Below are 14,914 nucleotides of genomic sequence, written 5' to 3'. Positions count from 1 at the left end.
AAAATGTAATCGCCATATTTTCAGGAAGATGAATTGAAGAGGCCCATAAAGGACATCCACTGCATGGTCTTCCCCATACTTTTGTCTGTGGTTTCAAATCATTATATTTCTGTGTTTACATTGGGGTGAGTTTTATCAGAGAACTCACCCTGGAAATGGGTTATTAGCTCTCTCCCAGCTCACAGTAGCAGAAGGTGCTATGTGTGTTCCTGAGTGAGAAAACTCAGAAGCAGGCATACCTAACTGGGACGCTGGGTGCTACAATATTGAGTAACAGGCAAGGTATGTTCACTGGTGCAGTGGCATGACTCTTCTGGGGGTGGCCACTTACTTATTTTTAAAAAAAAATATTTATATTATGAGATAATGCAATTACATCATTTTCCCCTTCACGTTCATCCCCTTCCCAAACCCTCTCTTTTAGCCCTCCTTACTCTCATTTAAATTCATGGTTTTCGTCTTCATCAATTGTTGTGACATACATACATATATACATACATACATACATACATACACACATACATACACACATACATACTCCTAAATATATAAATACATTCGGCTCAGTCTGTAGTTACTTGTTTTAATAATTAATGACATTCCTAGCCTAAAGGAGAAAGGCCAATACACACATAGATTACCAAATGAGTAAAACTAATTTATTTCAATACTCATCTTCAATAAAATACTATAATTTTCTGAAATAGAAAGAAAAAACTCATACATCTGCAGTCAACCTGACACTTCATAGTGAAGCATGAAAGCATGCATTTTTTTAAACTAGGAACAAGTCAACATTTCTTGTTATGCATTTTTAGTTAATAGCCTACCAAAACAATTGCCCTTGTGGATTGGAGCTGAAACTATTATCAGGGAACTTGCTAGAAATGCAAATTCTCAGGCTTTGACCTGCTGCCGAGCCATTAATTATATGATCCACCAACGAGTCACATATATTTTATAGTTTGAGAAGCCTTGGCCTCTAGAAAAAGAAATACCCACACATATTTTTAAAGGTAAGTTACAATGTACAGTAAAAAAACAAACAAACAAAAAACCCAAAAAACAAAAAAAAAAAACTGGAACAAAGGAAATGAATCTTTTGTTATTAACTGTAGAGACTTTGACTGGCACCAGAGGATAACTGAGGGGCTCAGAGGAAAGATCACAAAAGAGCAACAAATGGGTATCTTAGTACACATGCAGAATCCCAGAACACAGGAGTGAGAGGCAGAAAGATAAGTCTCCCTCCCCCAACCCAAACACAAGGAAGAAAAAAGAAAAAAGAAAAAGAAAGAAAAGCTCAGCAGCAAAATTTAAAGTTTTTTCTTAATATGCGAGTAACGCCAAAATATACTGGATTTGTATACACAGGCCTCTGGCCCTTAGAAAATGACTCTGACTACTATTCTCCTCTCACAGGGGTCCCAGAAGCGTTAACAGTGAGCAGTTAAGGCACACAAAAGGGTCAGTCCTGCTGTTCCAAAGTTGCAGGGTCTCCATAACACAGGGTAACAACAGGGTGAATGGGAGGAATCCCAGTGAAGATCCAATATCAACGGTGTCACAGAAGACAGAGATCTTGAAGCAGACCAGACCCATTGCAATCAATCATTTGCAAGTGGAGCTACTCAGACAGAGCAATAAACTGTGGGGCATACTGTAACATACCACACAGCTTCCACGATGGGATGTTTGCTATGCTCTGGTTTTTTGTGTGTTTTATTTGGGGGGTTGGCAAGGTTGAAGGGCAGATATGAGGATGCGAGGGACGAGGAGAAAAGGTGACTGAAGTGCATGATGTGAAACTTGTAAAGAATCAATAAAAAGTTAAAAAATAATAGTGAAGCCATTTGAAAAGAAAAAAAAACCCAGACACAAGACTATAATATTTTAATACATAGCACATGATATTAAAAATATGCCTGTGGGGTTGGGGATTTAGCTCAGTGGTAGAGCGCTTGCCTAGGAAGCTCAAAGCCCTGGGTTCGGTCCCCAGCTCCGAAAAAAAAAAAAAAGAACCAAAAAAAAAAAGAAAAAAAGAACCAAAAAATATGCCTGAGCAGTGGTGGTACAAGTCTTTGATTTCATCATTCAGGAGGCAGAGGCAGGAGGATCTCTGCGTTTGAGGTCATCTAGTCTACAAAGCAAGTTCTAGGACAGCCAGGGTCAAACTAAGAAACCATATCTCAAAACAGATAAAACTATATTATAAAAAACTATCTCATCTTACCAACTTAGCCTTAAAATATCAACACTGTATAAAATGTACACTTTTTAAAAACTTTTTTTAAAAAAAAGAGGAATATTGAAGGTTTGTGAAAACTTATAAAAACAATTGCAAATGCAATGACTAATGGCGGCTCACGTTTGCAGCTACTCTTCTCACTTGTTAGAGACCTCGTTCAGCTTTGTCTCCTGGGCTTCGAGCTCTGTGGGTAATGTGCCAGCCTTCAAGGGTGGCCTCAGGCAAGTAACAGCCTCGAGAAGCTTGAGTTTCCTCACTAGACTATTGAAATCACGTGACTGGAGACACTTCAAGAGCTTAGGCAGTGTCTGGGTCACAGCATGACTGGGGAGTGCTGGCCACTGTTATTCACACCACTCATAGGACATAACAGTGGTTTATGCTACAGAAAATAATTCCTGTCCAGTAGTCATTTAGGCAATCTAAGCAGCTTTTACTATTGATAGAATCTCTCTCTCTCTCTCTCTCTCTCTCTCTCTCTCTCTCTCTCTCTGTGTGTGTGTGTGTGTGTGTGTGTGTGTGTGTGTGTGTGTGCATGTCTCTAAGTGTATATGCCCTTCTGTAGGTGTGCCTGTGGAGGACAGTGACTGACATTAGGTGTTTTCCTCTACCATTCTTTACCTTATTTCTCAAGACAAGCTCTCTCACTGAACCGAAGCCCACTGGTTAAGCTAGGCTGCCTGTCCAGCAAGTTCCTGGGATCTGCCCATCTTTGCCTCTAACTGGATACCGGCCACAGAATACATACCTAGCTCTTTATGTGGGTGCTGGGAATTCAAATAGGTTTTTGTGTTGTGAGCCTTCTGACCAGTCCCTAATTGGGTTGAATTTTATGCTTTCAAAGTTTCCAGTAAAAATATGAAACTAACACCATTGCTAACCTAAGGATGGGGTAGAGTTCTTCCCACAGAACCAGCAACTTAAATCCATTAGCTGGACTATCCATGTGACTTTTGTTGCTTCTCAGCTCCCATAAAATATGCCTGACTAACAGTATTATCAATGACTTCCTATACTAGTTAGCCTTTTTAGCAGGTTTTATTTTATAAGCATTCAAATTGGCTGTGCTGGAATTTGGCTCCTATTAACGAATGACTTTGTGATTCATTTATCTCACCATAGTGAAAAAAAAATGTACATTTTGGTTGTTGTTGTTCTTGTTGTTGTTATTTTCAAGACAGCATTTCTCTGTGTAACAGTCCTGGTTGTCCTGGAACTTGTTTTGTAGACCAAGCTGGCCTTAAACTCACAAAGATCCGCCTCCCTCTGCCTCCCAAGCACTGAGATTAAAGACAGGCACCACCAAGCCCTGATGTATTCTCTTACGGTCAGGAGAGAGGCGACTTCGATTTTGTAACATAGCATGTCAATTGTATGTCATCGTTCTTTGGTTATGAGAATGTGCTGATAAAGCATGTTTAGGTTATTGTGATGCAGGGACACTCCAATCTTCCATTGTGGGAATGTCACCATGAGAACAGCAAATAGATATCATTGTATTTCTGTTGTGTTGGTGCTGGGCTGTGTGCTGGAGGGGTTGCTGAGGCCGGGGTGAGACATGATCACCCACACCATGGCCTTACAGGGATTTAAAGAAAGGCAGAAGAACTGGACCACTCAAGTGACAGGGAGTGATAGGTGATAAGGTGACTGAAGTTTCAGTCTGTCTATGACAGTGTAACCAAAAGCAAGTGACAAGTGACAAGGAGCGTCTAGGGACAATAGTCAGGCAAGGTTTTATGGCTGATTTGGGGATTACAGACCTTAAAGAAAAGAGGGATTCTTTTTCTACTAGTTCGTAATTTTTCCTCATCCACACTCATAGTTCATGATTTTGCCATCCCAGTTCTCAAAGTATCATTATCTATTTTTTGTAAACCCTGAAGTAGAGTAAACTACATTAAAACACCTTAGCGTAAAGAAGAAACTCTATGCTACTAATATGTCCGGGAAGCCAATTCCATTTGCTATAAAAAGGTCTGGGTTAGGCCTGAAAATAAACACAAAGTCAATAGAGCAACTTTAGAGTCTATGCCGAAAAATGATGCCTTTTAAAGGCCCTGGGCCGGAGTTTAAGAGTAGTTTAAGAGAGAAAGAGTGGTCTGAAGAATTGCTAGAGACATACTAACAGAGGATTCTACCATGTCTTGCCTTCCTCCCTGGTTTGTCTCCTTTCTAACATCCCTCTCCTTCCTCACCTACCATCTTCCCCTCTTTTCTTCCTCCCTTTTTATAGCTTCCCTTCACAAACATTCATTGAACATCTATGATATGGCAGGTACTATTTAGCTCTTGTGAATTCAAAAAATGAAGACATGGGCAAGGGCTCAGGTCCTCACAGAGCTTCTATTTTTGTCGGCTGAAGAGGACTACTAAAGAAATAGAGGGAAAACTGTAGAAGGTGTAAGGTCCTCTGAGGAAAAGGATGCGCAAGAAAGTGCCACAGATACATAGGAGCCACCCAGGGGTAGGGTGGATTAGTCATGCAGATGTGGGGGTGGTGGAGAAACAGACTCTGCAGTCTTTGGAACACTGAGGTCAAGGGTTGTGATGCGGAATGGCTTGTCCTCATGGAAAATCCATAGAACCAGAGTGAAGAGAGAGAAGAGGACAGAGAAGAGTTCAAACCAGGGAGTTTGCAAGGGGTAGTGGAGGTCAAAACACGTAAGTGCTTCAAAGGCACAGTTATAACTTGACTAAGGGATAGAAGCAGCCAGTAAATGGCTTGCTTTTTTTTTTAAGAGAAAAAGGCAATGTGACCTACTTGCTGTTCAGAACAACTTCCACAGGGCAGGAACAGGCAAGAATCTTCAGCATCAACTTAGGGGAGGACAGCAATAAGCTTGTGAGCAGAGGGTTGAAGACTGAGTCAGGAGTGAGCCCTGGAAGTGGAAATCCTGTGCTCTCTAAAGGGAGAGGCCAGCCATTCTCCCCTCCTACTGCTATTAAATAAAACCATATCTCTGTTTTACCAAGTATATATTCACAGTTCATCAGTGCCTAGCACAGTGGGCCTAGGAAGCCAATCAAAAGGAGCTTAGAGTTGAACTACACACTAATGAAATAATGGAGTGCAGAGGTAAGGAGGCTCATGATATTTGGGATGAAAAGAACATGCTATGCAGAGAGATGCTGCTTGGAGAAACCCAAGGTGCACAGGCAAAGGTATTTTATAATAACAGACAAAAATATGTTTAAAATGATGGAGAAGGGGCCAAGTGTCCTGGAATCTTTGTTCAAAGAAAAATTCAACACAAGTCGCAGGGGCTAAAGACTGACTACCTCTCTTTACATTTCTAATTGTTAAAATCATAAGATTTCTATTTCAACTACCAATTTACAGAATGTCAATATTTCATTTGTTTTTATGAGATTAAAAACAATTGCTTATAAACAACCATCTAAGTACACACATTTTGTCTTAAAGATGCATTAAAATTTTTCCTTTAGAGAACTTACATTTTTACTATATTTATTTACTTTGGGGAAAGGACAGTGTGAGGTGTAGGTGGGGGAGGGTTCATGCCACCACACATGTGCAGAGGGCAGAGGACAATTTAAAGAAATCATTTCTCTCCTAGACAACTGGCAGGACTTGGTTCTCCCCTTTTATCATGTAGATTCCATGGACTGACCTCAGATCATCAGGCTTGGAGACAAGTGTCTTTCCACTGAGCCAGCCACACAATTTTTTTCACATACTTTGCAAAATTTTATATTTATATTTTGAAAGGTTACTGATTATAGAAAGTGATTATTCAAATGGCACAGGTGGACAGAGTAGAGCGTCTTGTGAAGATGGATGTAAGTTGATGGTGTGTAATGAATAAATCTGGGTGGTTAACACAAGGACCTTGTCCATCTGAAATAAAGAAACGTGCTGGCCTCGGGAGAGTGAATTAGAGTTAACCATAGATATTCCAAAGCCAAAGGAATTATAAAAAAATAACTATTGACTAAGAAAGTTCTATTGCTAGGAAACCATGACACTAGGACCAGAAGACAGAACACCGTGCCTGTCAGTAGGGAGGGGTGAAGAGGAGGGTTGCTGGCAGTAGACCCCTGTGCTTATAGATGCACACTCCTGGTATGATGTGGGAGAAACCTGGCTCATCTTGCATAAAGCAGTCAAGTATAAATAAATCTAGACAGATCTCATCTTGATAAGAGAGAAGCCCCCAAGCCTCGTAAAGTGAGGAGACAGGAGACAGACAATAATCAGTAGTTTTTTCCCCCTGTATTTAGCAGAAAGGGTTGTTGTTTTGTTTTATGGTACTGATCAATCAAGGTTCACAACACCTAGAGTTCCTTCTTGCGGGCACAAAAGAATTATTTTGTTATTATATTTGTTTACTAATCTAAGACACCCTTGTCTCTAGCCTTCACTTAGAGTCCAGGCTACTAATGGCCTTGAGTGGCTACACATGTCCCCTTACACTGCGTTCTCCACTAGCTAAGCAGAAGGGCCCTGGTGCTGTCTATAACACTCAACTCTATATTCCCTCTTTCTGCTTCTTTCCAGACTCAGCCATCATGCGTCAAACATCCCAAATCATTTAACTTCCTGGTTAGTTCTGGAAGAGTTACCTGCCCTAGTACCATCCCTAAAACTTTGGCCTTCCACCTGGACAGTTATACTTGTGTTTTTACTTAATATTTATTTTTGCTTGTGTGTGATTAGGGTGTATTTATACTTATATACAAGTGTGTTTATAGATGGGTGTACACAGAAAGGCCATAAGTGTATCCTTATACTAGATCCCATTTCTTTGCTTCAGAAATACTTGAGGCACTTTACAGTTCTATACATGCCTTCCCCGGAATATAGAAAATGTAAGTGAAGTTAAGTTCTTAGTTATTTGCTAATCACTCAACCTTTGCTGATTATTGATAAGTGCTAACATACGAAGGTAGTAGTTCTTGATAATTGAGAAGATAAAAAGGTTTTAACGTTAATTTCTGTTCCAGATAAGGAGTGTCTTGAATGAAAAATAATATTACGTCAATGGGAACTAGCATTTACCGAGATTAAAAGAAATGGAAACTCAGCTTCAGAAAAACTGCATCATCTCCCAAATTCACAAACTGTAAAATGTAATGTATCGCAAATAGAAGTCAAATAAAACAAACATGATGGTCAGTTCAGTTTCATAAAGAAAAACAAACAAATAAGTCAGGAATCGTGGCTTGTGTGTACGGTTCTAGAACATAGACGGCTGAGGGAAGAGAACGGGACTCATTGCTGTGTCTGGGGCTAGCCTGTCTGCCAGGGTAAGACTCAAGAGCCAAAAGAATCAATCCATCGAGTGGCTATCATGTAAGTGTTATTAACTCTATTTGTTCGTGAACTCAGATTATGTAGAAATGTGAGAATATCAGGTCAAAGGAATGTTTATTTGAGGTGCAGACTTAAAGCGAGCGTTGTGACTCACGGTAAACACTTGTATGTAAGTCACGGTGCTGGAGTGCACTTTGTTCTCTCATAAACTCAAGACTTAGAGACCGTTGCTAGCCACACACAAACAGCTCCACGGAGCACTACTTTAAACAAATGATAACCCCGTGGCTGGGAAGGGTGATCTCCCAGTGCCAGGTGACTTCTGGGTATGTGTCAGATGCTTAAGATGAACATTAACTAAATTATTTGGGTCACCAGAGTAACCCTTAGTGTACTGAAGCCGTACTTTGAGGAAACAATATGATTTTTAAGAGAGCCAGAAAAACTGTAAGCGATTCTTAACCCATGTTATCACAAGGCTGGGGGAAGGTTGTAGTTTCTTACGTATCATATTTACCATTCTCAGGATAATCTTGAGATGCCCATGATTCTCACAGCCTTGAGCGTGGGGAACCTCCTCACAGTACAGAGAGGCTCCCTTATTACAGGGAGTTGATTTCAGTCAGCCTGTGTAAGAGTCACCCCCTCCCCCAAGGGCAGAACAGGTTAGGGGTAGGACAACAATGACTTTCCAAGGTTCCCAGGGCTGATCGTTTAAAGAAACATTTTAGCCTTAAAATAGAACATCTGTCAGGAGCCTTTCCCCAGTCCCTGGCCAAAGAGCTGATAATTAAACCAGCCCTAAAAGTAAAATATATAAATTGGGTAATTGGCAATAGAAATGCAAGTCAGTACTTTGGCCAGAGAAATTCTTTCTTCACCCCAACCCCCCCCCCCCAAATAAACCCTGCTTATCTACTTCAATGAGCTGGGGTTTTAAATATTAACAAATGTTTCCTTTTATAAAGAATTAGAGTCATAAACATTTGAAATTCCCAGAAAGAAGCCATAGCTTACATTGACTCGTTGTCTACCGGACTAATCAACCAAATATAACTTTAACAATTGTTGAAAAAGATGGAATGTTGCAAACCCAGGACTGAAGTATAGTGCATACAGGACTATATTTAAGCCCCTATAATAGCTGCTCCTTGTCTGACCTAACGCCTCGTGTCCATTAGGTGAAAGCTTTGGAAATGTATTCATAGACTACCTTCCATCAGACCCAATACTAAGGAGGTCATTGGATCTATCATCTGTGCTGTAAGCCACCGCCTACCTGATGTTCCCACCAGTGAATTTAAAGTGTCATGATTTAAAGTTGTCTTTGTTCCATTACTAATACAATTGTTGCCATGTTTAAATACGAAACTTGGGCTGATTTGTCTCCAGAGTAACTGATCTCTTACCCTCTTTGAAGAGAAAGCTGTTTCTCACATCAGCACTTCAGTACCACCCAAAGAAGGAAACAAAACTCTGCACCCCAAACTGCATGGAGACAGTGAAGAACTGATAGCCAAGCTCCATCCTGAAACAGTCCTGCTAAGCCCATCGGTCTCTAGAAGTTTCCCTGCAGGAACTCACAGTGCCTCTTATGCACACAGGGTTGCTCACAGTTGAACTCTGCTCACCTTTGCTTGGGGGGTTTGAACACGTGACATGATATCTAGAAGATATATATGGTTTAAAACACGGTTGTATGCTTCACAGCATTTTTTCTTTCCCTTCCCGGCTTTGTTTTTAAAGTCAGGGAAAGGAAAGCTCTCATAAATCTATTGATTTATAACATTAACCATGTTTCAGAAACTGGCTTGCCTTTTATGCAGAACCAAAGAGGAGGGATCAAAGTCCTTTGGAATGACAATAGGAGTCTCTCCTTACAGTTTATCTCATATTCTTTTTTTCTTTTTTTTTTTTTTTGCCATTTTATGTTTGGAAGATATTTTGTTTATTCTCACTTTCCAGATTTCTTCCTGTCTAAGCAATGTAGGTTAAACTCGATTGCTCTTCCTCTAGCTTCGACCCCCTGAATCCTTACTGGCATGCACCACCCGACCCACGTTCATCTTTCACTATCACAGAAATGCTTGTAAAATTAAAGCTACTTTTGGTTTGCCAATTTAAGAACTAATCTCACAGATAAAATGCCGACAAAGATGTGAATATGTAATGTGCTGCAGTCCCACTGTGAAACAGGAACTGCGAGGTGTTTGTGCATGAGAGAACCTCTACAGAGAATAAGCGAATGCAGACGTTTATAAAAATTTACCAAAAGTTCGTAAATGGTTATTTTTGGTAAAATGTTGTTAATCAAAACACTGACCAAACGCTGTCCATTTTCTAGCACTATTTTCATAAAGCGTTCCTTTCTTAAGCGCCAAGAAAAGTAAGATGCAAAAAAAAAAAAAAAAGAAAAAAAAAAGGAAAAAGAGAAAAGGTTTGTTGTGATTGATGTATCCTGTTAACACTTTCGAGACCAGAGGGATGAAGCTCAGAGTGCTGGATCCTAATGAGATACCATGAAATGCACCTCCAAACATCCCAGCTCTGTGTTCCAAAGTAAAGGATGGCTCTTTATTACTTCATCAGAATCCTTCCATGTCAGGCAGCTAAGGGGTCTCCAGCAGAAGAAAAGAACTGTTCCACAGTTCTGTCTCTATGCTATATACCAATCCCTCCTGTTGTGGTGCTGCCGTCTCGGGTATTTAATTAACAAGGAGCATCTGTGGAAAGGAGTTCGTCTATAATTTTGGTGAGTCATCCACTTCTGAGTCATGGGTTCTAAATTGTTTTAAAATCAGTGGTGCTTGGCTAACACACATAGACGATAAAAAGAATAAATGATAAAGGCGCATTAGAAGGTAGCCTTCTCCAACTAGTGAGATGGCTCGGTGGTGCTGGACACTGCACCAAGGCTGATGACCTGAGTTTTATCACTGGATGAAATTGGTAGAAGAAAAGAAAAAAAAATCTCTAGAAGTTTCCTCTGACTGTCATACAGGTGCCATGGTACCCATGCCCTCCCCCCCCCAAAAAAAAAATAGAAAAAAAGTAAGTAAACTTTCTATCATGTACTGCTTTCATTTTAATCTCTACTTTGCTAACAAATGATGCTACATTAACTAAAAGGCATTAGTTAAGCACCTTTGTGTTAAATAAGATATAATATGCCTTAACTTCTCCTTTTGAAGTTGTCAGAAGTCAGCCATCCTGAGCTGTATACTTAAAGGCCCAGAATACCCTTGACAGCACGACAAGCTAATCCGAAGGTCTTGTGGCTAAGTGACACACAAAGATATATACACAGGTGGAAAAACACAAATGCACATCTTGTACTTCAGCCATGGATCCAGACACGGTAGCACGTGCGAGTGGTCCTTGTCAGAGCTGGAGCAATGGGGGCTCCAAGGAGCCCAACATCACCTTGGGCTGCTTAGTGAATTAATGGTCATCTGAGCTACACAGCAAGACCTTGTGTAAGTAATAATGACAAAAGTAAATAAAAATCAATAGAGACCCCGTGGCAAAGCTCACGATATGATAAAAAGACTAAAGTGACACCAGCAAGTCTTATTGGGAAAGAGTATAGCTTGGTTAAACACAAAATGACTTCTGGGTAGCAAAGACAGCTAGCTAGCTAGATAGTGAGTACCAGAATGAGGATATAAAAGGAACATAATGGCCCTGATCTACTGAGGTGGACTTACAAGTAGTTGTGTTAGAAAATTTGCCCTTAGGTAAGAAGAAAAATACCTAATTAGATACTGGCTAGTTAAGTCATGATGTGATAACTGTCCACGGAGACAAAAGAAGCCAAGGGGATGTAAAATCACAAACACTGACGGACAGTGTCCTGGATAGAGTGGGAAGAGACTCTGACAGCCTGCACCAGTTGGATCCCACTTGGAATTTTGGTCATTTGCTCATCTTTGGGTCAAAACTTCAGGCAAGAATGAGGGATTATTTTCTCCACAGTAGATTACTTGCTCCGGGGCCCTAAAGTCATGAGTTCCATCCTAGGACAAGGAAAAAAAGAAAAAATAAAAGACAGATGAAAAAAAGAGGAAGAAAGGAGGGAAGGTAACATAGAACCAGTAGGGCAGGATAAGGCAATTATTAGGTTACGAGTAGTTAGCTTAAAGAACAGAAAACATTCAGGATAAACTTCATAGTGCCAAGGGACAGAGAAATTTCAGGTGTCTTGTGCACCTAGATTCCTAGATTCAAGAGAACATTGATACCCTAATAGAGCATCATGGAAAGAGAAGCTGCTTTTCTAGAAGCAAAGTTAACACAGTAAGACAGAGCTGGCTATAGATGAGAAAGAGATGAGTCTGCCTGAAATGAGTGGACATTGGTTTTAAAGGGTCATGGTGTAGCTTGTAATAGCATCCAATAGAAAGGCAATAGTGTTTCCTTCCTGTCTGGGCGTTCTGATTCAAGCTCATACTCGTTTCTGTATTCCCAACATTTCTTTCACCTGATCGCGCTTGTACCTGACTGCCGACTCAAAGCATCACACTTTTCAAAGTAGGCTTGGCTAATTTATGCTTTTGAAATATAAGCAGTGTATGACTTAAAGGTTTGAAAAAGTCTCTGAATATAGTAGATGCCTACATTCCAAGGCTAGCTATTGAAACAAAACCCACTAAGCTCCCTTGATGAAAACAGCTTTTCAAAGCATATGCTAGAGCAGTCTATTAAGAATAATGTGGATTCACATGGTGCTATTAGGATCTAATACACTTGATGGAAAAATTCATAATGAGCCTCTTAGGTATTGCCTCGGCTTGGTATTTCTTACAATGGATGTGGAAGGAATCACCAGGGAGCTTGTTAAAATGCAATTTTTGTCCCAGGAGGTGTAGGTCAGGGTCCAAGAATCTGTATTTATGTGAAACTCCCAGGGATGAAGGGTCCAGGGAACTACTGTTTCATGGATCACATTTTGACTGGGAACAGAGGGCTTACTACCCACAATCCTTTGCTGTGGAATGTTATTATGATAATAATTACTTGGGTATTTTTTGTTTTATGCATTAACTTTTTATTGACATAGATCACAGACTTTGAATTCCCATTCTTTTGAAAATTAAAATATATACTGAAATTTAGGAAAAAAACCTGCTCAATGGGCAGTTACTTCGTTGTTAAGTTTGTTTTTGTTTATGCCTTGCAAGTATGTCAGATGATGCTTGTAGAACACACATTGACTTGCCTTCCATCACATTCTTGCAGGATCAATGCCACCAGCATTAATTGGGACTATTGGGCTGTAGTAACTGCCTGCTTTTGGTTTTGGTGATTTGGCATAGACGAGTCCATCTCTGACGATAAAATAATTGCAAGCCTCCTCCTCTCAGCACTTAATTTATGACGGCAACGGTGCAGAATCAGGGATACTTCCCGTGCTCTAAGACACTGCTAGATCAGTGGTCCAAAACCACCCATCTGAATGTTTTCAACTTGCTTGATTTAGAACAACTTCTAAAGGAAAGTTCTCTCTCTCTCTCTCTCTCTCTCTCTCTCTCTCTCTCTCTCTCTCTCGCTCTAAATATGGTATGAGTAAATAACATCACATTGTTTCCTGTCTTCTTCAGTAGCTATGAAAAGATGGACGATGCTGTTCAGACAAGGGTTTTTGCTTACTTAGTAAGAAATTAAAAATGGCATCTGTTTAAATTTCAAGTCTGTTCCCTAAATCATCACACTGAAGGCTAGCTTGGTATTCTGGTATGATTAATGTCCTTTAAAGATAATACTAAAAGATGGATCATGCAACATCACTGGGTGACCTGCCACTGATGTGCCCATGTTACCCATCGGTGCCACTCCATGAGCTATGCCCAACGACTCCATCGAACTCTACAGACACTTGCTCATCCATGTTTACTGCTGCTCTATTCACATTCGCTAGGAGACAGATTCAACCAAAATGTCCTTCATCTGGTGAATGGATACTGATAGTGTGCTACACATACCCTATGAAATACTATTCAGCTATAAAGGAAACTGAAACCATGGAGTTTGCAGATTAAATGGATGGAACTAGAATGAGCTTAAGTTAACTCAATCCCACTCTACCCCTTCTTCTGTAAAATTCCCTGACCTTTAAGTGCAGGATTTGTGTTGTAGAGGGATTAGCTGAAGCTAGGTGCCAGGATCATATTGTGTGTTCGCTCTCATCTGCGGCTCCAAACTCCAAATCCTCAGAGGTAAGGAGAGAACATGGAATAACTGTAGAAGCCAGGGAAATAAAATGGTAGCATGGGACAGGAAGGAACAACAGAGAGGGAAATCAAAGACTGCAAGTGATTTGGAGGGGAACCAGGAAAACTAGAAAGCAGAGAGATTGCAGAAACAAAGTGAGAGGTCAACACAGAGCCGAGCGAATAAGGAAGGTTAAATAAAAGCAAAGATGTCTGAAAAAGTCCTAAGGAACTGTATTATTATTTATTAAAAATTATATATGAATACATACAAATATATGGTTGAAATGAAATTGTATACATTGGGCTAGCAATGCTTCCCTCATGAGCCATATACTGTGAACAAAACCCTCAATACCAGGATACAAATGCTACTGATGAGTTTCTGACTCATGAGTCAGGGTGTCCAGAAGGCTACCAGAATATTATAGGCTATTGTTGTTGCCCTAGTTATCTCACTGAGAATGAAGGTTAAAACAGTAGTGCCGAGGAAACTAGGAGCTTCAGACATAGGAACTGTAGGATCTGAGCTGGTCCTGACCTGAAAACCTTTCCCCTGAGAACTCTGAAAGCTTCCAAAGGAGGAAAATAACCACTAGTCATGACTCCTGTGAGTTAAAACAATGGCAAGCAAGCATGATAATCCTAAGAGTGCAACGGTGGCACTCATAACTTGGTAGTAACCAACAGCTTTCTAATTGAGCTTACGAGTCACTGAACAATAAAGAAATTGTGTCCGCCATTAGAAACTGAGCCAAGGGCTAGAGAGGTCATATATCCTGGAGAAAATCCTACAACTGCCACTTCACTAAACCAGCATAATCCTGAACTGCTTTATAAATATTTATCCTCGTTCCTACAAGACAGTGTGACTCTCTCTACTCAACAAAGACTCTTCTTTCTACAACAGAGACAATTATAGAAATTTGCAACTGATAAAGTGCATAGAAAAAAATGATCCTGGCACCTCGCTTCAGCTAATCTCTCTACATCACAAATCCTGCACTTAAAGGTCAGGGAATTTTACAGAAGAAGGGGTAGTGGTATAAGAGCCAACGCATTCTTTATGTTTTTAAGTTGGACTTTTAGCATCCCTAAAGTTTAGGATTCCTCGACTTCAAAATATCTGCAATTGTACTTACAGTTTCATGCCTTAAACCTTAGAAAACCTAACTCCTT

General features: G+C 40.2%; 1 protein-coding gene and 1 long non-coding RNA gene across 12 annotated transcripts in view; one reads left to right on the top strand and one right to left on the bottom strand.

Moving 5' to 3' along the window:
- Pde4d (phosphodiesterase 4D) overlaps positions 1 to 14,914 on the bottom strand; it is a 1,514,231-nt gene that overhangs the window by 428,059 nt on the left and 1,071,258 nt on the right. The window lies entirely within an intron of this gene.
- LOC120101082 (uncharacterized) overlaps positions 10,113 to 14,914 on the top strand; it is a 31,029-nt gene continuing 26,227 nt past the window's right edge. For both annotated transcript variants that reach the window (XR_005501467.2, XR_005501465.2), the window contains exon 1: positions 10,113 to 10,278. This is a non-coding gene — a long non-coding RNA (uncharacterized LOC120101082). The remainder of the gene's footprint in view (positions 10,279 to 14,914) is intronic.

The sequence above is a fragment of the Rattus norvegicus genome, chromosome 2 (genome assembly GCF_036323735.1).
Source record: "Rattus norvegicus strain BN/NHsdMcwi chromosome 2, GRCr8, whole genome shotgun sequence".
NCBI lineage: Eukaryota > Metazoa > Chordata > Mammalia > Rodentia > Muridae > Rattus > Rattus norvegicus.
Note: the sequence above shows the minus strand (reverse complement) of the source record. Positions and strands in the feature narration are given on the sequence as shown.